A 26,669-nucleotide genomic window follows, 5' to 3' on the forward strand; every position below is an offset into this window, starting at 1 on the left:
GTATGAAAACTAAGAGGTTTTCTGCTAAGTTTTGATGTATAAAAAAATTCTTGCAGTGTCATTTAAAAAAAAGTGTTAATTGCTTATTGTTAGTCACAGTGTTTTCTCTGTAGTTTTAATAGTATTGATATTAAAAATCTGTGTATTTGGTTCCCGCATCACTTATTTTCTTTAAAAAGTTCATATGGATCACAAACTAGGTGAGTACTCAGTGACAGAATGCTTTGTTGTGTATTTGTTTCAGTAATTTCTAAAATTATTGATAATGTGGTTGCCTAGATACTGGAATAAGCTGTTTTTCAATTTAGATTAATGATATCAGTGGAAGGAAACCCTATTCTACTGAATTCATCTCAGTCTATTTTTTCAGTATAATCTCCTAAAAGAGTTCTATGTATGTGGGATATTTGAACAATAAAAAATGACAGTTTGCCTTTGATACCTGCAATGGTATGATTTTTATCCTATAGTAAGGAGCATAAAACTTTGTGTGATGGAAAATTTTTTAAATAATTAAAAAGCCATTGAAGTTCTAGTAGGAAGAACAAGTGATAAAAACAAGTGAAAAACCAGTGGTAGTGAAATAGTAATACCGATTAAAGTCCATGAGATTATCACTTTGAAGTAAAGTTTTTTTATTGTTTACTTTTTATTTGAAAAAAAAAAAAAAGTAGTACAATAAATTATAAAGACAGCACAGAGTTCTGATGCACACTTCACTTGGCTTAGTGATAACAGCTAACATAAATAACCACATTATCAAAAAGTTGAAACAACACTATTAACTAAACTATTATTTGGTTTCTACCAGTTTTTACTTGCATTCTTTTGATGTATGTGTGTTAGTCGCTCAGTCATGTCCGACTCTTTGTGATTCCATGGATTATAGCCCACCAGTCTCCTCTGTTGCCGTTTCCTTCTGCAGGGGTTTTGATGTATAAATTTATGAAAAATTTCTTTTTGGAGTGTAGTTGCTTTACAGCGTAAGTTTCTGCAGGATGGCAAAGTGAATCAGCTATACATATACATACATCCCCCTCTTTTGTGGGTTTCCTTCCCATTTAGGTCACCACACTGTGTTGAGTAGAGTTCCCTGTGCTACTTCAGCTCTCACTGAAGTAACTTTTTAAAATGAAGATGGTTTAGCTGGGCCTGGGATCAGACTGGAAGCTACCCTCTGTTCACCTTGTATGGTGTTTGGGCGCTTGGTCACCTTGTCTGCCCCTCAGTTTATTCATATAGCAGATGAGTTTATCATCGAACCTGCCTCATCAGTGATGTAATACCTGCTGAGGGTTTACAGTCAGGCCTGGTACCCAGAAAGACTCACTGTGTCTTAGTGTATTTGTTGGAAAAACACTGGGTGTGAATACAGAACATCTGGATTGCGTGATAAGGAAGCACTCCTTGCTCCTGTAACAAGAAGTCTGGGGGAAGGGCAGAGGGGGCTTCATTTTTGGCCCGGTGGCCTCCCTCAAGGCCTGGGGTCCCCAGCTTTTCTGGGAGTCTCCCGAGGTCTCCACTAGTCTTTTCCTGCCTGATTCAGACCATCAAATCCTTGCAGAGGAAGGAGGCCATGCCCTTCTCTTCACTGTGGCTCACTTGAAAGCAGATAAGCTTTTCCTGCCAGCTTGCCTCTTTCCTTACCCACCAGATGCCTTCCGTATTTTGTTGTTCAGAATCACGTGACTTGCCTGCCCATTTCTAAATCAAAGGCAGTAAAGTACCTGCCTTGGTTTAGACTAATCAAACTTGACCTCCTGGAACTGGGGGTGGAAATGGGGGTTTACCTTTCCTGAAACACAGTTGCTCGTCACTAAACAAAACCACGCGCGCGCACACACACACACACACACACACACACACACACACACACAATCAGGGCTCTGTTCCAGCAAAGGTTGCTGAATCTGATCTTTTTTTCTGTTTGCAAGATTCAGAAGAAAAAAATATTGGCAGCCCAGAGTTTCTAAAATATGATAACATTTAATTATTTCCGAAAATATAACTTTGTCTTACTGTTGCGATTGTAGGCCTGTAAAGAAAGTAAAATAGCTTTTCTTTGTAATTTTGGAATTTCTTTTTAAGCAAAAGGGACTCATTGAGAAGCCACACAAATACCTACCCCAACCCCAAATAAGCCTTGTTTGCTTCTGTCGAAGTTATCTAAAGTATTTGTTCTATGATAAAAAAGTTTTTTTTTAAAAAGTATTTTTTTAGTCTATGTAGCCCACTGTAGATGACATTAGCTAATTGCTAATTGATTCCTGAGCCCACAGCATCTTTTTCCTTAGCTTAAGAAATGATGATTCATTCATTAAATTTAGTGGTTTACCAGCAGCTGGATAATTAACCAACCTGAAAACTACTTAACTAGACAGGAAGAGCAAAAACAAAATTCATATTAAAACTTTGGCTTAAAGTAAACACAGTTGTTTGGATAGAAGAGGACAAATAAGTTATGCTGGATACACTGGAAATCTAGTCCAGCCATTCTCATTTAATTGTGGATTTATTCATTTAATTGTTGCCACGAGTCATCTGACTTTAATGGCCTGATGCCTCCTCTGTGGCTTTTTTTTTTCCCCTGCCTTAATTTTTGCCATTAAAAATAAAGTAAAGGAGTGGCATCAGGTAGATAAAAGAATGTTTCATATGTTTTAAAAAAAAAAGTCAGCCCTTGCCTTTAGGATTTGAGATCACAAGGGTGGAACTGATATCTTCTCTTAGTTATGCCATCTGTCCTGAAGAGGTCGAGAGGGTTCCAGATTTTATATGCCTGCAGTGGTTTTGTTTTTGCTCTATTTCCTACTAGAGTGCTTCTCATTATCTGTTTTTTGAAGGCAATTATGCCCACATCAGCCGTGCCAATGGGAATAAACAGTAGGGATGAAAAGGACAAAGGAGGGTGTGAATGCTGAGTTAGCAGGCACATCTGGAAGCTGAGGTGCTTTCCCTTTTGTGGATGGACCCTACATAAGAGGGCTACTGAATCTTCCTTCCCTCTGAGTGTTGCTAAGTTACTCCTCTGTGACCAGAGGTAGGCAGTATACTGAACTCTGACCCAGGAAGCACTTGGAGTCAAACTTAACATGATTATGGAATCATGACTGACTCACTTTGCTCAGAATAGCCTGTAGCTGCATCCTACATCAAGATCATCTCAGAAGGTAGGACTGCTGCTGCTGCTGCTGCTAAGTCACTTCAGTCGTGTCTGACCCTGTGCAACTCCATAGACTGTAGCCCACTAGGCTCCCCCGTCCCTGGGATTCTCCAGGCAAGAACACTGGAGTGGGTTGCCATTTCCTTCTCCAATGCATGAAAGTGAAAAGTGAAAGTGAAGTCGCTCAGTCGTGCCCGACTCTTAGTGACCCCATGGACTGCAGCCTACCAGGCTCCTCTGTCCATGGGATTTTCCAGGCAAGAGTAGGGTGCCATTGCCTTCTCCGGAAGGTAGGACTGAGCATCCTTCAAAAGCAACCTTTTCTTACCTCAGTCAGTTGACTTCCTTCTTCTGAGAGCACTCAGAGGAAGCACAGAGGATTTGAAGACTAAATCAGTGTTTGTTGTGTTGCCTTTAAAAAGTTCTCCTGGGACTTCCCTGGTGGTCCAATAGCTAGGACTCTGAGCTTTCCCTGCGGGGGGCATTAGTTGGAACCCTGGTGGGGGCACTAAAATCCCACATGCCATGCAGCCAACAAGTTTTATAAAAATAATAAAATTAGGTCTTAAATAAATAAAATGTAAAAAAAGAAAAATTCTCCTGCTTTAAAAATTTTGATTCTAAGATCTAAGTAACAAAAAATGCAATGAAGTCCTTAGTTTTGATGTGTGGTTGTGTTTTAAGAAATCTGAATTTCTTTTTATGATTACCACTTCCCTGACTCTGCATGGACTATAATATCGGCAGATAATAGATCATAAGCTGCCTTTGTTCTTATATCCCCACGGTTTATTGCAGCTAATAAATTCCACAAAAGAGGAGGCAGGATCTTTACAATATGTGATTGGGAGAATTTGGGACCAGAACTGTAGAGGGACCTTAAGGGAAATTTAAGCTAATTGGGAGCCTGCCATTTCCACTACCTTGTCTGGGTGAACAGGCCTGAAGCCAATTAACAGAAAGAGTGGTCAGGTGGAAGGCACATTCCAGCCCCCACTTACGCTGTGTTACAGGGGACGACTGCCCTGACCTTTAGAGGAAAGTCCATGCTTTAAGGTTTTTTCCATCAAGCAAAAACTTCATCTAATTGGCAGGTTATACTGAGGGAGGCAGACTCGGGGAAAACCTTAAATGTGTGGTGATGGCGAGATTCAGGCTTGACATTGAATGTGCTGCCCCCGCCCCGCTGGAGCCTGTGAGGCTGTGAGTTTTAGAAGCGCTGACCTGCCTTTTTCCTTCTGATTTTGTGTACTTCTGTCACTGTCTCCAGACGGGATGCTCTTGCCCCATACTTTTTCATGTCGACAGGACATTTCTGACTTATGAGCACTTCTTCCTTCGAAATGAAGGTGGCTAATCCAGGGAGGGATAGGTTTGTTTTTATGTCAGCTGTGTTTGTTGAGTCCTAGAGATTATAATGAGAAAATAATTGACTGTTAAATAGAAAACAGATGTAATAAAATAATGCCAGAGAATGAATGTTTATCGTTGGTCTTATTTGCAAAAAAAAAAAGAGTCCAACATTGTCTGCTTATCCTGATGCTTTTTAAAGTTTTGAAAATATTTACACATTATGACTACTACTCACGTGCTACACAGTGAGTATACTCACAAATCATAGAAAAGGTTTTTATTTTTCGTTATAATTTGTTTAAGGCCAAATTTTTGAAGATCTGGGGCAGGAGTAAATTTTAAAAAATTAGAGCCTGGGGACTTCCCTGGTGGTCAGGTGTCTGAAGCCTCCACACTCCCAATGCAGGGGGCCTGGCTTCCATTCTTGATCAGGGAACTAGATCTTACATATTGCATCTAAGAGTTCTAATGCTGCAACTAAGACCCAGTGCAGTCAAATAAATAAATAAGTAAAAATAAGTATTAAAACATAAAAGTTAGAGTCTGTTTTGGATGTGAATAAGCAGTGTGTGAAGAAACATTTTTAGAATGGATGCGTGTATAGGTATGGCTGGGCCCCTTCACTGTTCACCAGAAACTGCCACAACATTGTTAATTGGCTACAAATACAAAATAAAATAAAAAGCTTTATTTAGGGGAAAAAAAGAGAAACTTTTAAGCTTATCCAGATTTTTATACAGGGATAATTTAAACAATGAGTAAGTCGGTCAGTAATTCCTCATGGTCCTAGGTCTTGCCTGTTTCGCCCTGGTGTGATGAATGACAGGGGCCAAGAGTCACGCCATGGGCCCTGTCTGCACACCTCTCTTTGAGGCTGAGTTTTCTTTCATCTACATGCACAGGGGCAGATCCTCATTCTTTCCCAAGTGCTTAAAATCCTTTTCTAAACGGGGAAGAAAAAAAAATCTCCTTTCAATGACACTTAGAACCATCCAGATGACATAAATAAGTTGTTTTCCAGAATATGAACTGATCATACTTTCTTAATGACAAAATTAGGAGGTGGCTTCCTCAGAAACCTGATAACAACAGCTGCAAACCCGTCACTGAAATGACTGCAGGGTCATCCAGTTAGAACCGGGAATCACGATGGAAATTCTGACCGGGGAACTGGCCGGGCTTTGTGGTCTCTGCCGACATTAACGGAACAGGAGGTTAGGGTCTGGTGCTGCCAGATAGTAATTAGAATGTGTTTTGTTTGTTGTTTCTTTAGCACATAGACACTGAGGAACCAAAAGACTGGATTATCTGGTTAAAAATAATCAAAGGTCCTTGCCTCCCAATTCTCAAATTCTACAGTTTTCTATTAAAAGGTAGGAGATCTATTAATATTATTTCCTAGTTGGCAAAGTTTGGCAGAACTTGTGCAGAAGCAAGTATAATTGCGTTCCCCTCTAGCAGCAGCAAATGTAGAAAAAAGAAACATTGATCGTTTTAAAATTAAATTTAGTTTTCATTATAAAATGCCAGAGAGTTTCTTCATAGCAGAAACATGTCATGTTCACAATAAGACCAAAAATAAAACCCAAACAGCCTCTGAAGTGAGGTGTCATGTCTCTTGGATATGCCAAGAGCAGATTGTCTTGGACTTTGATAACGGGGTGCCTACCATAATAAGACATGTCTTTACATTAGTTAAGGTTTAAAACATGATTAAAGTGACTTCTGTGTACATGACACATATTATTTCTCATAAACCCTACACATTTTCTACTTGTCTTATCAAAGAACTGTGGACTCATAGCATCAAATACAAAATCAGGACTGGAAGGCAAGGGGCTGGTGGACATTTAAGAAGGGCACACTAGTTTGCGAGGGAGCCTTGCCAAAGCACATGCAGGGCCACTTTCATGAGAGTGATAAGCTGCATTTTACCCTTATCTAAACTCATAATTCACTGGCGGGGCCTTGACTGGGTTGTGTAAACTCTGCAAACTTCATTTTCAGTGCAGGCCAAATGGGAAAATAATGCCCACTGTTGGAGTGTGTGCAGATGAAGTGAGCGAACACATACCCAAACTCAGATCCAGCTTTTGGTGCATCATGGGCACTTGCTCAGTGCTGCTTTCCTGTCTCAATTTTAGGGGAGAATGGGCTTAATGGTTACACCTCACTTAACGCTCTCTAGTTTTGAGTCACTGAAATGTTATTTTCTCCTAGCGTATTAGGTGTCCCACTTGGTGTGCTGGGCTGGTTCGTTTTCATCCGTGGTGTATTCTAATACCCTCATCATCCTTCCAGAATTGGATTCTTGCTTCCATGGCATCTTATCAGAATTAGAATACAAGTTAATCATTTTAAATCATCTCTGGTTCTTCTCTGAAGAACCTAGTCTGACATAAGAATGACATTAGTGTTAATTTCTGTGTCTGTGTCCGTGTTTTATATTCCCTTCTGTTTTTGGCAAACAAGTGTGGTTTTGATACGATTAGACCAATGGCAGCCCACTCCCGTACTCTTGCCTGGAAAATCCCATGGATGGAGGAGCCTGGTGGGCTGCAGTCCATGGGTCGCGAAGAGTCAGACACGACTGAGCAACTTTACTTTCACTTTTCACTTTCATGCATTGGAGAAGGAAATGGCAACCCACTCCAGTGTTCTTGCCTGGAGAATCCCAGGGACGGGGGAGCCTCATGGGCTGCCGTCTATGGGGTCGCACAGAGTCGGACACGACTGAAGCAACTTAGCAGCAGTAGCAGCAGCAGCAGACCTAAGGATACCGCTTAAGAATGCTAAGTGTCTTAGGAGGGCTTCTGTTCTGCCACTTTCTAAGCATCTGGGTCCCTTTGTGAATGGAGGACGCTCCGGAGGCGTAGTGCTGCTCTTTGGTTTTTGGAGTGTTGGGTTGGGGGTAGTGCGGTTTAATGGGAACTAGTCAATTCTCCTGTTCCTTTATGACTGGCCCTTTTTATTGCTTCTTTGGCCTATGGAGCTAAAAGCCTGGGAGCAGCAGGGAAGTGCGTCTGAAATTCTACTGAGTGAAAAATCTTTGGTGGTGTGTGGATTAACCTTCACGGGGTGTCTGTTAGTAGCTGATGATTTCCTTGCCTGTGAATATAGCTGCTATAACTTGATGTTTAGAGCTTGTGCTGTGGATAAAGGCCCATTTTCTTTTTTAGCTACGACCCTCAGGTGCCTTTTCATATATTCATTGCAGGCAGTCTTCAAGATTTTTGTTGTGAGCTGCACGATTAAATATGACTATGAAAAGAATACAGGTTTTCTCCTCTCTCTTCTACATTCACTGAGCAGTGAACTGCTCTCTTTTAAAGAAATTTGGTGAAGAAGTTGCATTAAAATCTTTAGCTTACAGTATGTTGTCTTCCCTGCCTGTGTCCTGCAGCCTGCCTATAGCAAGTGAATCCCTCATAGGCCATTTTAAATTTGGGGGTTTTGTGATCTAGGTAGGTGTAGTTTTTTCAAAGTCAGTCTCATACAGGCTTTGTCCAGCTACCTTCAACAGGATTCTGGAATGGTCCTGAAAAAAATGGCTATTTTTAAACACTAAAGCATTTTGCTCAATGGTTGTGTGTTCTTTTCTCCCACTGAGGCCTGGGTATATGTGCCCTGTAGTATTTTCATTGGGTCTGTGTATCTGTGAGCTATTTTTTCCTTCAGTTTTTCCCTCCTTTCTTTCTCTTTCTGCTCTTATGGCTGAAGGAGGTTGTTTATCAGCTTTCTTCAGTATCTGAAAAGATTTTAAAGAAGAAAGTACTGAAAATAAACATGTAGTTTCCATAATATAAAGGACTTCCCTGTAGCTCAAATGATAAAGAATCAGCCTGCAATGCAAGAGACCAGGATTTGATCCCTAGGTTGGGAAGATCCTCTGGAGAAGGGAGTGGCAAGTTACTCCAGTATTCTTGCCTGGAGAATCCCATGGACAGAGGAGCCTGTGGGCTACAGTCTGTGGGGTTGCAAATTGTCGGACATGACTGAGAGACTAACACACCCATTTCCATAATATAACCTCAATAGCATTGCAAGGGAGATGGGTTTGGAGTGGGCTTTTTGGGTTTTACTTCATGTTTTTATAGAAATACATACTCCTTTGCAATAAGAACATATTACTTGTAATATTTTTATTTTTAGCAAATCAAGCTTTATAAGATTGAAAGATGGAGTAATGTTTTCTCTCTTTCTCTTTATTAAGCAAATACTGTAATCACCAAGTTATAAGATAAAATGGCAATGTGGATATTTATCAGAATAAAGTTAAAACTTTTGAGAAGCAGAGTGTTTCTTCCTGCCTGCTGTATTCCTTCACTTCTCTGAAGTCATTCTTGTGTTCTCTGGTTCCTCCTGTTCCCAGCAGTGTGTTTACACACCTACCTTGGCGCGTGCTGCTGCCCTCCTCATACCTGGAGGAAATTTCCCTAAGGTCAGCAGCCCTCACCTCTGCTTTGTCCGCTGTGCCTTCTCAGTCAGAGGACTTTGCCTTTGTGTTTATTTCTTCCCTACGCAGCCCTGAGTGTGTGTATGTGTGTGTCTCTGCACTCGGTCGTCTAGTCAGCAGCTATAGGCTACCCACTGCCGCATTCTTGGGCTTCCCTGGTGGCTCAGACAGGAAAGAATCCGCCTGCAATGCAAGAGACCTGGTTTGATTGCTGGGTTGGGAAGATCCCCTGGAGGAAAGCATGGCAACCCACTCTAATATTCTTGCTTGGAGAATCCCACGAACAGAGGAGCCTGGTGGGCTACAGTCCATGGGGTCACAAACAGTGGGCCACGACTGAGCAACTAAACCCAGCACACTCATTAACACTAGCCCTGTCCCACAAGCTCTTGTCTCCTGGCTGCCCTGCCAATTCAGACTCAGTTCCTTCCTTCCTTTTTTTTAAATGTCTATTTTAAAATTGTGGTAAAAATCACAAAATATAAAACATACTATTTTAGCCATATTTAATTGTGCAGTTCAGTGGCACTAAGCCCATTCACGTTGTTGTGCATCTCTGACCATCATCCATCTCCTGAAGTTTTCACCTGAAACTGAAGCTCTGTCCTCATTAAGCAGTAAGTCCCCCTCCCCACAGCCCACCCCCACCACCTGGCCCCTGGCATCTCCTGATGTACTTTCTGACCATGATTTGACTATTCTAGGTACCTTGTATAAGTGGAATCAAACCGTATTCATCTGCCCGTTCTGTATGTTGGAATGCATTTTTAAGGTTAACTTAACATACATCCTACAAACAGATTGCACCTTCTGCCCCCTGCACGCCCCCCCTCCCGCCCCCGCTCCGGCCATGTTATACAGCGGGCCCTCACCAGCCGTCTGTCTCATATGTAATAGTGTACATGCATCAATCCCAATCTCCCAACCCATCCCACACCACCCTCCTTGGTGTCCACAGGTTTGTTCTTTATGTTCTTTATCTTTCATGTCTCCCCCCACCCCCCACCCCTCCCTAATCCTCATGCTTGAAGGAGGGGCACATTCCTGCAGCCTCAGGCTATTGTCTCTTCTTTCCTTAGCCTTTTCTTTATTACACTTATGAATTTGAATTTATCTTTGTTTATGTCTGTTTCCATGCACCAAAATGGCACAGGCATCATCCTGGTTACTATTTGTTTGTAGCTCTGACTCATCCCCCATGTGTTTTTGAGTGAATAAGTGTTTTGAGAAATTTGAAGGAGAAAGTCCATAATGATTTTACTTTTCCTGATACCATGTATTGCAGGCTGATTCTTTGTTGGGTGGACTAGATTGGCTATTTTTATGCCATATGATATGATCCTGTGATTTTTATTAGTTACCAGCTAAAAACTGCAGGTTATAGGTAAAGCAAAGAAAAACTGTTAAATATTAAGACATGTACATAAGTCAGCCTTATGCATGTGGTTATACTTCTCAGTCATCAATGTTTGGCTACATCCTTGCTTGTTTTGCAAGGGGTGCAAGTTTTACACCAAAACCCAGGTCTGATGGAGAGCTTGGTCTTCCTCATTTATAGACTTATTTAATCACTTCTTACCTTTCCCTGAGAGTGTCTTGTAACTGAACATGGTGTTAAAAGGTGAGCCTGAGCAGTCTGTTACCAGCAGTGTCTCTGCATCCTTATAATTTTTGCTGTATCACAGGTCACAGTTGCCCTGGGAAAGACACCTGAGGCTTTTCAGGCTTTTAAAGCTTTCTAGAGAACATCATGATCGTAGAAGGTGCAAGCTGTTGGGACTTACTTAAGGGAGGCATTAGTGGGACATTAAAAAAAGCCCCCTAAAATGTTGCTCACGTTCCAACATAGTCACCGATTCTATTAGCTCTAAAGTTTTTAATTACTTGAATATTTAAAATATTTAATTATCAGAAAATGTGAAATTACTCTGTGGTTGTAGCTAAAGCGACAGATTAATTTTCCATTTAATTGGAAAACAATATTTGAACAAGTTGTTTGATTATATTTAATATTTTATAAGCAATTAAGTTGAATGTAATATATTCTCTCCTGAATATATCATATATTTTGTTTGTTTCAGAGCTGTTTTCTTGCTGTTTAAAAATTGTTTTTCAGAGAGTTCTGAGGTTTGTATTGTCATTAGAATGAATATGAATTATAGTTATTACTCTTGTACCCCAGGCTAGCAAAAATTTTATTTTCTTTTAGGGACAAATTTTCTTATTCTGGGAACATTGGAGTTTCATATTTACATGTTCAGTGTATAACATGTGGATATTATAAATTCTGAGCTACCATTAGCATTTTAGATCTAGTATATAGATTTTTGATATTATTTTCTTCTTCCAATTCTGAGTAACATCTCTTCTTATACACGGATATTTCATATAAAATTGAATTTTAGAAATTATTTTCCAAAAGAGATGTGATGTCCTTTATTTCTTATGGAACTGAACAAAAGGTTTTTTAGTAAAATGAACTGATTCTTATAGAAAGATAACCCACACAGTCTGTAGAGAATTTTTAAAAAGCAATTAATACTAATAGGTGTCCCTGTTTATTTCTATAATCTGGGCTCATTGGATATCTAGTGAGATGAGTGATGAGAATTATGGGGTCTTCTCTGTTATCCTGAAAAATAGTATACTCGTTGGACTATATGGAGATTAATTTGATGATATGATTTCTTTTTTTAAATAAAAATGTTAAGATATGTTATTTAAGTTTGGTAAAGGTGATATATTCATAGTCCACAAATCACACATTACACATGGATATTACAAAATACTGCCTTCCAGTGTCCGGCTCTCCTCCCTTTATGCAATCACTGTTCCTGGGTTCTTAGGGATCCTTTCACATAGTACCATTCTTTTCTAAGCTAACGTGAAAATATATTCTTTTTTCACATTTTTGCATGAATACTATCCATCATCTTCTGAGCTTTGACTTCTCTGCTGAGAATGATTGGGCAGTCTTTTTATATTGAAACATAAATAGTGTCTGTTTATGAAACAGTTTAGTAATTTTCCTTTGTACAGATGGGACATTGTCTGCTGATAAGCACTCTGCTGTTCACTGGGCTTTGCACCCCAATGAATAACCTTTGTCCTTAAGCTACTTGGCATTGACTGTCTCGTGGATAGATACCTAAAATTGAAATTGTACATTTGTGGGTTTGTATGAGAGTATATACACATGTAACTTTGATGGATGTTTCCAGACTGACCTCAGTAGATATTGGACTAGCTTATACTCCCATCAACTGGAAAAGGCAATGGCACCCCACTCCAGTACACTTGCCTGGAAAATCTCATGGATGGCAGAGCCTGGTAGGCTGCAGTCCATGGGGTCGCTAAGAGTCAGACATGACTGAGCGACTTTACTTTCACTTTTCACTTTCATGCATTGGAGAAGGAAATGGCAACCCACTCCAGTGTTCTTGCCTGGAGAATCCCAGGTACGGGCGAGCCTGGTGGGCTGCTGTCTCTGGGGTCACACAGAGTCGGACACGACTGGAGTGACTTAGCAGCAGCAGCATACTCCCATCAACAATGCCCAGGAGACCCCCTGCACTCTTGTCATGTTACCTTACAATATGAGGTTCTGTGAAATCTGTTCAGCTGACAAGATGTGCCTTTAAAATTCCTCCCTTTACATGCTCTCTAGAACAGAAGCGGTGTTGACTCAGTTGGCAGCATGTGAGCTGAGAATGGGCTTCCTTTCCTCTTCAGGAGAGCGTGTCACTCAATCCCTGTCTTCCTGGAAGGAAAAGGAAGCCTTAGGGGTAGGGGTGGAGGTTCTTGTTATTCCTTCACAGACAAAAGACACAGTAGTAGGAGTTTTTTTCTGTTTTTAATTCTTTCCATTCTATTTGTTTTTTGGCCATGCCGTGTGGCATGTGGGATCTTAGTTCTCCGAGCAGGGATCAAACCAACACCACCTGCTTTGGAAGCATGGGATCTTAACTGCTGGACTGCCAGGGAAGTCAGTGTTTCTGCTGTGGGTGGGTCTTCCTGCTGCTCTTTGACCAACATCCCAGTGCTTTTCCCCTTACTCTGGCACTGCCACCTGCCTGCACCTTCTTTGGTCTCCAGATTCATGTTGCTCTTCCATCGCTGGCTTTTTGAACATGCTGGTTGACTCTCCCTTCCTCTCTTCCTAACTCCTCTCCTTTGATCAGAACTAGGAGAGCTCCACCTCTGGAGAGGTCCTGACACCTGCCTCCCGTGACCCATTATCCTCTCCTCTTCCTTCTGGCCAAACCAAAAGAAGGTGCACACAGCAACTGCTGATTCCCTTTCTTTCCAACATAGCAATTATGTTTAGCATAGCCTAGCATCAGGCTTCATTTTAAATGTGTCTTTTTCTTTTAATGAGAGCATGCCTGTATTTGTTGCTCTGGGTTCTGTTTTTGAGGGAGGCATGCGTTAACTTCTGGTGGCATGAGATCTCTTTCACAACCTTTGCATCTAAACACAACTTTACTTTCATTGAATGCACTTGTAGCTGTAAAGGGCTACCTATTTTTAATTTTTGTATCTAAACAGTTCTTCTCGTGAAACATTTTTGTAGCAAACATTTCGATAAAAAATATACTATTCCTTAGATAGTCTATCTTTCCTTACATTGAACGTTTAAGTTTTCAAGAATCTCTTCTAGATTAAGTTGGGGAAAATTTGAAGGGAGGGCAAGGAAAGTTAGATTATATCAGCAGAAATCTAGGCTTTTGGACTTACTCCTATTTTAAGTCCCTGGAGGAACTAATTTTCCTGAGAACTTTGTATTTTAATCATAAACAGACCTGATTCAGTAATACTTTCATAAACCTTTGGCTGAGAGTTTGGCATTAATGTCCTGAACTCATAGAAAGAGAAACATATTTTTGTGGATTGGCCAAGAAAAATAGGTCTCAATTCAAATAAAAATAATGTTTGTTATTTTAAAAAGATTTTTTCCACTGAGTTATGTGTTAAACTTTTGCTAATTTAGTTGTCTAATATTGGACATGACTTAGCCAGCAATTTGATATACTTTCTGTGGCTCAATATAATGACTATTTGAGTTTTTACAATTTTGCTCTTGAGTAGGAGTTAAGTTGAATTAGGGTATACATAATTATTTAATTAACTTTTATTATTTATTTTGTAGATTTATATAAAAAGATACATCCCACGTCTTATTTCCTTCAATATATTGGAAACCGTAAAATATGCAGGGGATTTTATTGATGGTGAACATGTCTTCTTTAAGGTGTGTTGTGCATTTTTCTTTCTGTAAGTGGCTGGACTAGCATTTTGTATCTACTGGATCCCTAGGAAGTCTTTCTCTTGGCTTCTCTGCCATTCTGTCCGTAAGCTCACTCACTGTTTTATTTGCAGAAATCCCTTTCTTTTGCTCTGCCTGAGTGTGTGCAGGTCATTTTTCTAAATGGAATTTTATGTGCTCTTCTTTGGCATGACCTTTTAGTTTCTCTTCCCATCCCTCCAGCCTTATGTTACCCACAAATACTAGCCAACTACTTCTTTCTAGATACCTTTTAGCCATTTTTTACACTTTCTTCCAAGCAGAGGGGAAGTGGTCCCTAGTCTGAAGGGCAGTGTGAGGTAAAGCCCCTAGTTCCGGACCTGACCTGCCGTCCACATCCAGTTGTGTGATCCGTCGCAGCCTCTGGATGCCAGGATGACCTCACCCCCTGTGAAATGGTCTGCAGTTAATTTCCGAATGTTTCCTAGAGCTAGAAAATTCTATGATTGTCGGTGACTTTCTTATTTTTTGTCATTTTGCCATGAGTCTCCCAGGTTTCAAACTAATTTTGCTTTTTCTCTTCCTTCTACTGCTTCTTGTTTTATCTGTTGCCAGGTGCTACATATTATACCTTTAGTCTGGTGTGTATCTGTGCCTTTCTACTTTCTTTGCACCTGTTCGCACTTCAGCCTCACTCCCTTCGACTGGACTCGTGTAGCATTTGTCTCCCTCCACCATCTGTCCCTTCCTTAGTCAATGCTGCATCTTCCTGTTTGCTTCATCTTTCAAACCACCATTTGTATTGCATCACCTCCAAGTGTAAAGGCATTAAAAATCTCTCTCCTGCACTGATTTAAAATTAACCACATTAGCTGGGTGTTCTGAGAATTCTGCAATCCAGAATCCTAGTTAACTTTTTTTAGGCTTTATCTCCTACTGTGGCCTCATGCAGCTCCTATGTCAGACTTCTGTGCCTTCCTTTTTAATGAACATTCTCTTTCTTCTGCCTCCAGTGTCCCTCCACCTTTAGAGTCAGTGTTGTGTCATTATTAGCTTAGTCCAGTCTCTGGTGTGTTTTGTTTTTGGCTGTGCTGCACCATTTGAGAGATCTTAGTTCCCTGGCCAGGGACTGAACCCGGACCCTCAACAGTGAAAGTGCTGAGTCCTAACCCCTGGACTGCCAGGGAAGTCACATATGTTTTGAGTGCTCACTCTGAGACATCAACCTGCTTGAGAACAGAGTGGTTAGAACAAGAAGAGGTCCAGATTAGGTCCTAGTTCATGCTTCTTACCTGGGATCCTAAATAAGCTGCTTAATCTCTAACTTCCTAGAGGGGTGGGCATAACCTGGATGGAAATTGTCACTTACGGAAAAGCAGTATTCCAAAAGCCTCTCTGGAGAACAAGGAGGCTGGTAAAATTTTTAGGAACTCCAAATCATTGATTTCAGTTAATGATCTTTCCACAAAGCACCAGTCAGTTTTTGTCTCATGCATCAGGTGCACTCAATATGCCAGCAAATTTGGAAAACTCAGCAGTGGCCACAGAACTGGAAAAGGTCAGTTTTCATTCCAGTCCCAAAGAAAGGCAATGCCAAAGAATGCTCAAGGGAAAGGGAAGTCACTCAGTCGTGTCCGACTCTTTGCGACCCCATGGACTGCAGCCTACCAGGCTCCCCTGTCCATGGGATTTTCCAGGCAAGAGTACTGGAGTGGGGTGCCATTGCGTTCTCCAAAGAATGCTCAAACTACTGTACAATTGCACTCATCTCACACGCTATCAAAGTAATGCTCAAAATTCTCCAACCCAGGCTTTGCAATATGTGAACCGTGAACTTCCAGATGTTCAAGCTGATTTTAGAAAAGGCAGAGGAACCAGAAATCAAATTGCCAACATCCACTGGATCACTGAAAAAGCAAGAGAGTTCCAGAAAAACATCTATTTCTGCCTTATTGACTATGCCAAAGCCTTTGACTGTGTGGATCACAATAAACTGTGGAAAATTCTTCAAGAGATGGGAATACCAGACCACCTGACCTGCCTCTTGAGAAACCTATATGCAGGTCAGGAAGCAACAGTTAGAACTGGACATGGAACAACAGACTGGTTCCAAATAGGAAAAGGAGTACGTCAAGGCTGTATATTGTCACCCTGCTTATTTAACTTATATGCAGAGTGCATCATGAAAAACACTGAGCTGGAAGAAGCACAAGCTGGAATCAAGATTGCCAAGAGAAATCTCAGTAACCTCAGATATGCAGATGACACCACCCTTATGGCAGAAAGTGAAGAGGAACTAAAAAGCCTCTTGATGAAAGTGAAAGAGCAGAGTAGAAAAGCTGACTTAAAGCTCAACATTCAGAAAACTAAGATCATGGCATCTGGTCCCATTACTTCATGGCAAATAGATGGGGAAACAGTGGAAACAGTGGCAGACTTTATATTTCTGGGATCCAAAATCACTGCAGATGGTGATTGCAGCCATGAAATTAAAAGACATTTACTCCTTGGAAGGAAAGTTATGACCAATTTAGATAGCGTATTCAAAAGCAAAGACATTACTTTGCCAGCGAAGGTCCATCTAGTCAAGGCTATGGTTTTTCCAGTGGTCATGTATGGATGAGAGAGTTGGACTGTGAAGAATGCTGAGTGCCGAAGAATTGATGCTTTTGAACTGTGGTGTTGGTGAAGACTCTTGAGAGTCCCTTGGACTGCAAGGAGATTCAACCAGTCCATTCTAAAGGAAATGAGTCCTGGGTGTTCATTGGAAGGACTGATGCTGAAGCTGAAACTCCAATACTTTGGCCACCTCATGTGAAGAGTTGACTCACTGGAAAAAACTCTGATGCTGGGAGGGATTGGGGGCAGGAGGAGAAGGGGACGACAGAGGATGAGATGGCTGGATGGCATCACGGACTCAATGGACATGAGTTTGAGTGAACTCTGGGAGTTTATGATGGACAGGAAGGCCTGGCATGCTGCAGTTCATGAGGTCGCAAAGAGTTGGACACGACTGAGTGACTGAACTGAACTGAACTGAACTGAATTGTTCAGGTGTTATTTTCATTGCTTTTGAGTCAGAGATGTTCTGGTGTGAGGAGGTGATGTCCTGTGCTCATAACCACATGCTCAGACTTGACTTCCGCTTTGAGGGACTTCCTAGTCTGACCGCTATGAGATGCTCTTTCCTTCTCTGGGCAATTAGGGAAATTATTGATACCCTTTTTTTTCTTTTTTCTTTTTTTACTAACAGTTTTTCAGAAGCTTTAATGACCTCCTCATAGTGGTTAACAGCTTATGCTCCTAAACCCTGAAAAACTATGGTCACTTTGATTTGACTCTTTGACTCTTAAAAATTTTGTTATCTTAAAAATTATGTTATTTGTAAAATAGTGGATGGTATTCACTTTGGGTCTTGAAAGATGACAGCGGTACCCCTGGTAAAGCCAGGTTATAGAAACATGAAGATAGGGGAAGTTTTGTTGGTAAACGTCTGATATGCTGGGTTTTAGTGACATGTGTGGATAAGATGGATATTAGAAGTTCAGTTGGGTTCAGATTTGCACAGATATTCAAATATATATTATGCAAAGGCAACACTGGTGATGGAGAAAGGGGGTCAAATCTGTCACATTGGTTCAAACAACAAATTTCTTTAACCATTAAAGTCCACCAAAAATGGATTTGAGATGAGAAAGCTCTATTAAGAAGATAAGAAATGTCTTAAATCCATGCTGTTGCAGCAGAGATAAAAAAGAATAAATTTGACAGGTACCAGGAGGAAGAATCTGTTGGTCTTGGTAATAATGTGATTATTCAAGGTGTGATTTTCTCTGGTTGAGATATTAAAAATTGCTGACAATAATTTCAGTAGAACCAAAGGGCCAGGCACCAGATTTCTAGGGGTTGAGGAATAGTGGGTCTCCCCAGGTGGTGCCAGTGGTAAAGAGCCCACCTGCCAGTGCAGGAGACATAAGAGATACAAGTTTGATCCCTGGGTCGGGAAGATCCCATGGAAGTGAGCACGGCAACCCATTCCAGTATTTTTGCTTGGAGAATCCCCATGCACAGAGGAGCCCGGTGGGCGACAGTCCAGAGGGTTGCAAACAGTCAGACACAGCTGAAGTGACTTAGCATGCCTGCACCAGGATTAGTAGGGGGTATAAAATGTGAAAAACTAAGAGAAAAAGAGGAAGGCTTTTTGTCTTTTTTTCAATGATGGGGGGAGTGGTTCCCTAGTTGCCTGTTGGTATGAAGAAGTCATTGCTCATTGGGATAGAGCTGTTCACTCAAAATTTAAAAAGAACCTTGATTACCTTGCATTAATAAGCCAGCTTTCATCAGGCTTCATATTTGATTAGTTCCTCCTGGAGTCTTCCAACGGCCCTCTGGTTTCTCCTAACCTGAATGGTTTTGTGTTACTGGAATTTATCTTGTTGTCTATTTCTTCCAACAGATTGCTATGGAAATATTAAATAACACTGGGCTTGACTCTTATCTCAAGGGATTCTGACTATTAAAATTTCTGCTCATGCTAAAGAACTTTTTGTTTGGTAGAAAATGTGATATGGCTGGTGATTTTGTTTTTTCTTTTTTACCCTCTGCATGCTTTGCTCTACGTAATGAGATGATGGAACTGTTTATCATCAAACTTTATAGCTTCTTTCTTCTATTGTTTTTCTCCTATTAGGTAAGAAGCTAATGTGTACAAATTAAAATATTGAATTTTTTTTTTTTTACTGTAGTTTAGCAAAAATTTTTTAGTAATCAAGTGGTAATAAGGCAGTGGCCCTAAAGGCAAACTTGTGTACTATAGATTGGAATGTAATTGATGAGTGAATCTGGCAGTGCCTGTCTTTGATTTCAATATTTTACTAATGTGAGTACTGTTTACAGAGAAATGTTTGCTGTTGGATAAGTATGTTAATTGTTACAGTAGTAAAAAGTGCTAGAAACAACCTACTGTTGTCCATTTATGGAGGAGTATCTATGTCAATTATTTTATATTTGTATTGAGGGATACTCTTAGTGCAGCCTTTAAAAGAATTGAGGTAAAATTATTGAAAGATTTCCAAGATGTGTCATTAAATGAAAAGAACAAGTTTCACAGGGTATATATTATATGTTTCACTTCACATAAAAATTATACCTGAGTATATGGGCATCTCATGCATATGTAAGTATAGAGAGGAAATTGGAGGGATATTTTCCAAATTGCAGGTATGATTCTAAATTGCACTTGTGAATCATTCTAAAGAGGAAACTTGGACTAGGAACATAGTGATGACATGGGACTTCCATGCTTTATTCTGTATGCTTTAGCACCAGTTAATCTTGTATGAGATGATTTGATGATGGGGAAATACTCCCTATAACATTAAAAGGAATTACTAAGGAGACACACTTCCAACACTGAGGTGGGTTGGTTTCCCCTGCTTCTGATAATGTTTCTTTGTATTACTTCTATTCTATTCTTCTCTCAACATCCGACATCTTCTTTAACATTTACTTTATGATCTGTTTTAAATTAATTTTTATTTTATTAATTTTTATTAATTTTTAAATAAATTATCCTACTGTTTTTTATATTCAATTTTATGAATGCATAGTGTCTTTCATTAAAGAGTTTAATGCAAGATTGGAGTTGCTTGCCCTGTGAAAGGTGGCACATGAACAGACACATGTCCTCATGTTTTGTGCCCTGATGTGAAGGTGGTCACTCAGTAAACACTTAGTTCAGTTCAGTTCAGTTCAGTTGCTCAGCCATGTCCGACTCTTTGCGACCCCATATACTGCAGCACACCAGGCCTCCCTGTCCATCACCAACTCCTGGAGTTTACTCAAATTTGTGTCCACTGGGTTGGTGATGCCGTTCCAGCATCTCATCCTCTGTCGTCCCCTTCTCCTCCCGCCTTCAGTCTTTCCCAGCATCAGGGTCTTTTCCAATGAGTCAGTTCTTGGCATCAGGTGGACAGAGTATTGGAGTTTCAGCTTCAGCATCAGTCCTTCCAATGAATGTTCAGGACTGATCTCCTTTAGAATGGACTGGTTGAATCTCCTTGCAGTCCAAGAGACTGTCAAGAGTCTTCTCCAACACCACAGTTCAAAAGCATCAATTCTTCAGCATTCAGTTTTCTTTATAGTCTGACTCTCACATCCATACATGACCACTGGAAAAACCATAGCTTTGACTAGATGAACCTTTGTTGGCAAAGTAATGTCTCTGTTTTTTAATAAGCTGTCTAGGTTGGTCTTAACTTTTATTCCAAGGAGCAAATGTCTTTTAATTTCGTGGCTGCAGTCACCATCTGCAGTGCTTTTGGAGCCCCCCAAAATAAAGTGTGCCACTGTTTCCACTGTTTCCCCATCTATTTGCCATGAAGTGATGGAACTGGATGCCATGGTCTTCGTTTTCTGAATGTTGAGCTTTAAGCCAACTTTTTCACTCTCCACTTTCACTTTCATCAAGAGGCTCTTTTAGTTCCTCTTCACTTTCTGCCATAAGGGTGGTGTCATCTGCATATCTGAGGTTATTGGGATTTCTCCTGGAAATCTTGATTCCAGCTTGTGCTTCTTCTAGCCCAGTGTTTTTCATGATGCACTCTGCATATAAGTTAAATAAGCAGGGTGACAATGTACAGCCTTGACGTACTCCTTTTCCTATTTGGAACCAGTTTGTTGTTCCATGTCCAGTTCTAACTGTTGCTTCCTGACCTGCATACAGATTTTTCAAGAGGCAGGTCAGGTGGTCTGGTATTCCCATGTCTTTCAGAATTTTCCACAGTTTATTGTGATTCACACAGTCAAAGGCTTTGGCATAGTCAATAAGGCAGAAATAGATGTTTTTCTGGAACTCTCTTGCTTTTTCAGTGATCCAGCAGATGTTGGCAATTTGATCTCTGGTTCCTCTGCCTTTTCTAAAACCAGCTTGAATATCTGGAAGTTCACAGTTCACGTATTGCTGAAACCTGGGTTGGAGAATTTTGAGCATTACTTTGCTAGCGAGTGAGATGAATGCAATTGTACAGTAGTTTGAGCATTCTTTGGCATTGCCTTTCTTAGGGATTATAGTGAAAATTGAGTGAAAACTGACCTTTTCCAGTCCTGTGGCCACTGGTGAGTTTTCCACATTTACTGGCATATTGAGTGCAGCACTTTCATAGCATCATCTTTCAGGATTTGAAATAGCTCAGCTGGAATTCCATCACCTCCACTAGCTTTCTTTGTAGTAATGATTCCTAAGGCCCACTTGACTTCACATTCCACAATGTCTGGCTCTAGGTGAGTGATCATACCATCGTGATTATCTGGGTTGTGAAGATCTTTTTGTATAGTTCTTTTTTGTACAGTAAACACTAGTAAATTAAAGATTTCTAATCAGATTAATTTTTTGAAGAACTGTAATCATGGATATTTAAATGGACCATGAATTTATTGGCTCTTATTTTATGAAACACTAGATTAAGTCTGATGGAATAACAGTCACTTCCTATTTCCATCAGGAATGTGGACAGTGTCCAAAATAAAGAATAGATAATCACCAACCATGATTACTTTACTGTCTTGAAGAGTTTCATTATAAACTGCTAAAAATTTACGTTTTAAATATCAAAAATTATCACCCACCATCTAGCATGTAGAATTGTGGTTTTTTGGGAATTAGTACATTTATATCTTTGAAAGTATACAATTATGAAATGAATTTATTTTATAGGCTTAAGAACAGCCTTTATAAATATACTTTTAATAAACAGAAATTGGATTTATTCTTTAAAATTTTATTTTAGACTTGCCTAACTACTTTCCAACCACATTCTCTGAAGCCAAACCTTATCCTTCTAGTTTGGTCATTGGTCATTTCCCTCTATGAAAACTTTTATAAAATCACATTATAATCTTTTAAAACAAGGGTATTTTTGGTTGTAATGTATGGGAAAGCACCTGTGAAATCTTTGACTAAATGTCTAATTTTTTGTAACTTAAGGTTAACTTTTCTCTCTTCTACTTTCATGTTTTTTTTTGAGGGAGATAGTTTAAAATATCAGCAAAGGCGAACAGAAGTACATGCATTTGGTACTTGAAAACCATTATGATGTATACTCTTGCCATTTTCTTAGGAAAATTTCTCCAAATTAAAACTAAACCTAGCCAATTGCACTCCATTTTCTATTTTCGAAAACAATTTATTATCCTCAAGTCACCTTCCAGTTTTGAAAATAAAACATATATGAGATAGACAACAAATGTTTGCAGTTAGTGAATTTAGGTGAAGAGTCTGTTGAGTGTATTTATTCAATTTTCTGTAGGTTGGACATCCCCCCCACCCCCATGCCCACGCCCACGCCCCCGCCCTCCCAAATCTGGGGGGAAATCAAGTTGCCTGTAATCCAAATTTTTTGCATTTTCTTTAAAACAACAGTTAACTCATTCCTATCTGAATGTGGTCACTGTGGCTCAGGAAGTAAAAAGTATTTCAGCCTTAGCTTAAGACCTTGATTTAAGAAATATTGGGCCACAGAACTCAGGTTCCATTTCATCTGCAGCCTCCTCTGTTGATAAGTTCCCTGTCCTCACTGTCCTCAACAATGGATGAGGATGTGGATGTTGGCAGACTGGGTCAGGCCGTGTTTTCATTTTCATGGTGCACTTAGTTTTTTACTTTTTTTGAGGACTTTATTGGATTTGTTACAATATGCTGTTTTCTTTCTTTCTTTTTAAAAATGTTTTGTGTTTTTGGCTGCAAGGCATGTGGGATCTTAGCTCCTCAATAAGGGATCAGACACACACTCCCTGAAGTGGAAGGCGAAGTCTTAACCACTGGACCAGGGAAGTCCGTAGGTTGTCACTTTATCAATCCAGAGTGGTCCAGGCCTGGTCTCACAAGTAGGACCCTGGAGTCAGGAGCTGAGTTGGATGGTGTGAGTTTGTAAAGATGCCCCTGAGGTCCTCTGACCTGGCTCAGTAGGGGTGATTGTGGGTGTTCCTTCCTTCCCTGCCTGTAGGGTCTCTTTGCAGTTCACCTTGTGGTGCTGGGAACGTGTGTTTGGGCCCTGTACAGGTCACCTGCCCTGCTCTGTAGTAGGCAAGTAGGAGCTTGCCTTTGAGTCTGGTAGATTACCATGTGGACTGACGGCTGTATAACAAAGGACGGGTTACTTAATTACTCTGAGCTGCAATTCTCTGTTTGTAGAACAGAAACAACATATGTATAGGGTCTGGCACATTTGTAGAGATGTTTAATATTATCACAACTCTCAATAAAGTGTTTTCTCTCTTCCTACCCATCTTTATCCTCTGAAGGAAGTACTCTATATATAAAGTTCTTTTCAGTGTTTCTCTAAAATATCTATAAAATAAAATAAAAATATCTATAAGAAAACATAAGTGTTTTGTTCAAAATGTGTGCACTTAAGAGGTATAATTATTAAGCACTGAAAGCTGATGCTGGGAAGGATTGGTGGCAGGAGGAGAAGGGGACAACAGAGGATGAGATGGCTGGATGGCATCACCGACTCGATGGACATGAGTTTGGGTGAACTCCCGGAGTTGGTGATGGAAAGGGAGGCCTGGCGTGCTGCGATTCATGGGGTCACAAAGAGTCGGACACGACTGAGCAACTGAACTGAACTGAAATCAATGTTATGCTCAAGGCCACGACCTTTTAGTTGCTTTGCTGAAGGGAAGAACTGGGGGGAATTATAACGTGTTTTACACCCCAAGTCAGACCCTCCAAGGCGATACCTTTCTCTAGGCTCACTTAGGTGCCACAGAGGTACCAGATGTACTGCGGTGTCTAATCTCTAACTGATTTTTAGGACATTAAATTACCATTTCAGATAAGAATTACACTTTGCTGTCAGAGTGGTGGTGGTAGTTGTTAGAAATTCATTGGCTTATCGTCCACATGGTTCCCTACTTAAGAATGTTCAGTTCGCATTCATCAGAAACTTATTTCGAATTTTGAATTTGGATCTAGTCATGTACCGTCGCATTCTCTCTTGTGATGCTGGGTGGTGGCAGTGATTCACAACTCCCAGTCAGTGTGTGATCAGGAGGGTAAACAATCAGTGCACCAACAAACATCTGTTCTTCCCTTTCAATACAGTGTTTAATAAATTACATGAGATAGCCAACACTTTATTATAAAATAGGCTTTGTGTTAGATAATTTTGCCTAACTCTCTGCTAATGTGTTTGGAGCATATGTAAATCAGGCTTGGCTGATGTTGAAGCTGAAACTCCAATACTTTGGCCACCTGATGTGAAGAGCTGACTCATTTGAAAAGACCCTGATGCTGGGAAAGATTGAGGGCAGGAGGAGAAGGGTACAACAGAGGATGAGATGGTTCAATGGCATCACCGACTCGATGGACATGGGTTTGGGTGGACTCCGGGAGTTGATTATGGACAGGGAGGCCTGGCGTGCAAAGTGTTGGACACAACTGAGTGACTGAACTGAACTGAACTGAAGCTGTGATAGTCAGTAGGTTAGGAGTATTAGATGCATTTTGGACTTAACAATATTTTTGACTTCCTGTGGGTTTGTTGGGACCTAACTCCGTCATAGGAGGTCTATAATTCATCCGTTAGTTGGTTCAAATGATAAACATCTGATAGATGAATAGCCCTGTTAGGATATAAAACTAAGCAGTATTCTGGCCACGTATGATTAACTGTCAAAAATGATACTGGTATTTTCATATTATTAATATCTGTTATTAATCTGCTAAGAGCTCTTTTTTTTTCACTCATCCCAGTCCCACCTGGGTAATCATAGATGGCTCCTACCCAAAGGTCATATGTCTTCCACACTGTTCAGTGACGTGATATTGGTGGTTTGCAGTCTGCCATGGGGGGAGTATTTGTATTGGCAAACATTACAAATAAGGTCTTTTTCCTGTTTAATAATTTTTTTTCTTTTTTTTTTTGGAGAGCCAACTCTAGCACACTCCTAGTTATGTCACACCTTCACGGCATTTTCTAATTTTTTGGTTATCCCTCCAGGTCTCTGCTTTGAGAGCCCGTCATTGTATTGAATTTTTCTCTCACCTGGGTGATCAGACTTCTGTTTAGCCCAAATGAGCTTCTGTGCTTCAGTGTCTGCCCGCACCTTCTCCGCTGGAGCCCCCCAAAGAGCTGTGCTTAGGATGGTTCAGGTCCATCTCCTTGTGCTTTCTCAGTGACCTTGCTGTGAGTCTCCTCAGGATCTGACCTGAGGAGAGTGAAAGTCACTCAGTCACATCCGATTCTTTGCAACCCTGTGGCCTATACAGTCCATGGAATTCTCCAGGCCAGAATACTAGAGTGGGTAGCCTTTCCCTCCTCCAGGGGATCTTCGCAACCCAGGTCTCCTGTATTGAGGGTGGATTCTTCACCAGCTGAGCCACAAGGGAAGCCCAAGGATACTGGAGTGCGTAGCCTACCCCTTCTCTGGTGGATCTTTCCGACCCAGGAATCGAACTGGGGTCTCCTGCATTGTTGGTGGATTCTTTACCAACTGAGCTATCAGGGAAGCACATGAGGATATGATGTGAAACTAACCCTTTCAAACTTGCAGTCCTATCAGAAAAGCCAGGCAGGGTGCAAGTATTCTTTGGGGTGTCATGGATTAAGTGCCTTGAGAAGACACCTGCTCCTTAGATGTGTGCAGGACAGTATATGTGTTGCTATTTTTAACATACATTTGTACCTTGATGGTATCTCTTTAGACTGTTAGAAGTAAGTTCTGTGATTGCAGGTCTCTGACTTCCTCAAGCATGTTTGACTCAACTATATAACTTTCATAGCTTCACTAGTAATAGTGTCTTTTTAATGATTCTTTTAAGAAGTTGGAATTTTATTAGTATCTTATTGCTATCCTCAAGAATATGTGCAGGCACAAAAACCACCTGCAGTTCTATTGACCAAGAATTCTCATGTGGAGATGATTTTCAAAATGATGGAGAATAGAGACAAAGGCCAGTGTGCCCTGAGAAGGCTGGGTTTCACATTTAATGCCCAAGGGAGAGAGGAAAGGCACTTCAGGAAGAAGGGATCTGGCCACTAGGGCTCACAGAGAGGCAAGAATCAGGATGAAAGGGCTGTGAGACTTATTTTAGAAATTGCGGAATGACATTCAGGGTTTTGAATAGGAAATGGTATTTGGTATTCTAGATTTAAAGCTAATCTGGGCTGACTCTACAGGGAAAGTGTGAAAGGTTTCTGAAGGTTTCCCTTGTATTGTCTCCATCTGAAGATACTGCAGGTTGTTCACAAGGGTGAAATAAGTCCTTGCTCTGGGTTGTGATGCTGAAGATAGCTGCTGAGCTTTTTAAAAATACATGGATTGTCTAATACCTTAAATTTTATTTCAGTTTGTTATCAGTTACGAAGTCTGTTTTCTACTGAATCACAGTTCAGTTCAGTTCAGTCGCTCAGTTGTGTCTGACTCTTTGTGACCCTATGAATCACAGC

The 26,669-nt window shown here is 40.5% G+C and overlaps 1 protein-coding gene across 19 annotated transcripts in view; it reads left to right on the top strand.

Annotated features, from left to right (window-relative positions):
- Positions 1-26,669, top strand: part of PARD3 (par-3 family cell polarity regulator) — a 601,769-nt gene that overhangs the window by 282,754 nt on the left and 292,346 nt on the right. The window lies entirely within an intron of this gene.

This window comes from Bos javanicus, chromosome 13, assembly GCF_032452875.1.
Source record: "Bos javanicus breed banteng chromosome 13, ARS-OSU_banteng_1.0, whole genome shotgun sequence".
Classification (NCBI taxonomy): domain Eukaryota; kingdom Metazoa; phylum Chordata; class Mammalia; order Artiodactyla; family Bovidae; genus Bos; species Bos javanicus.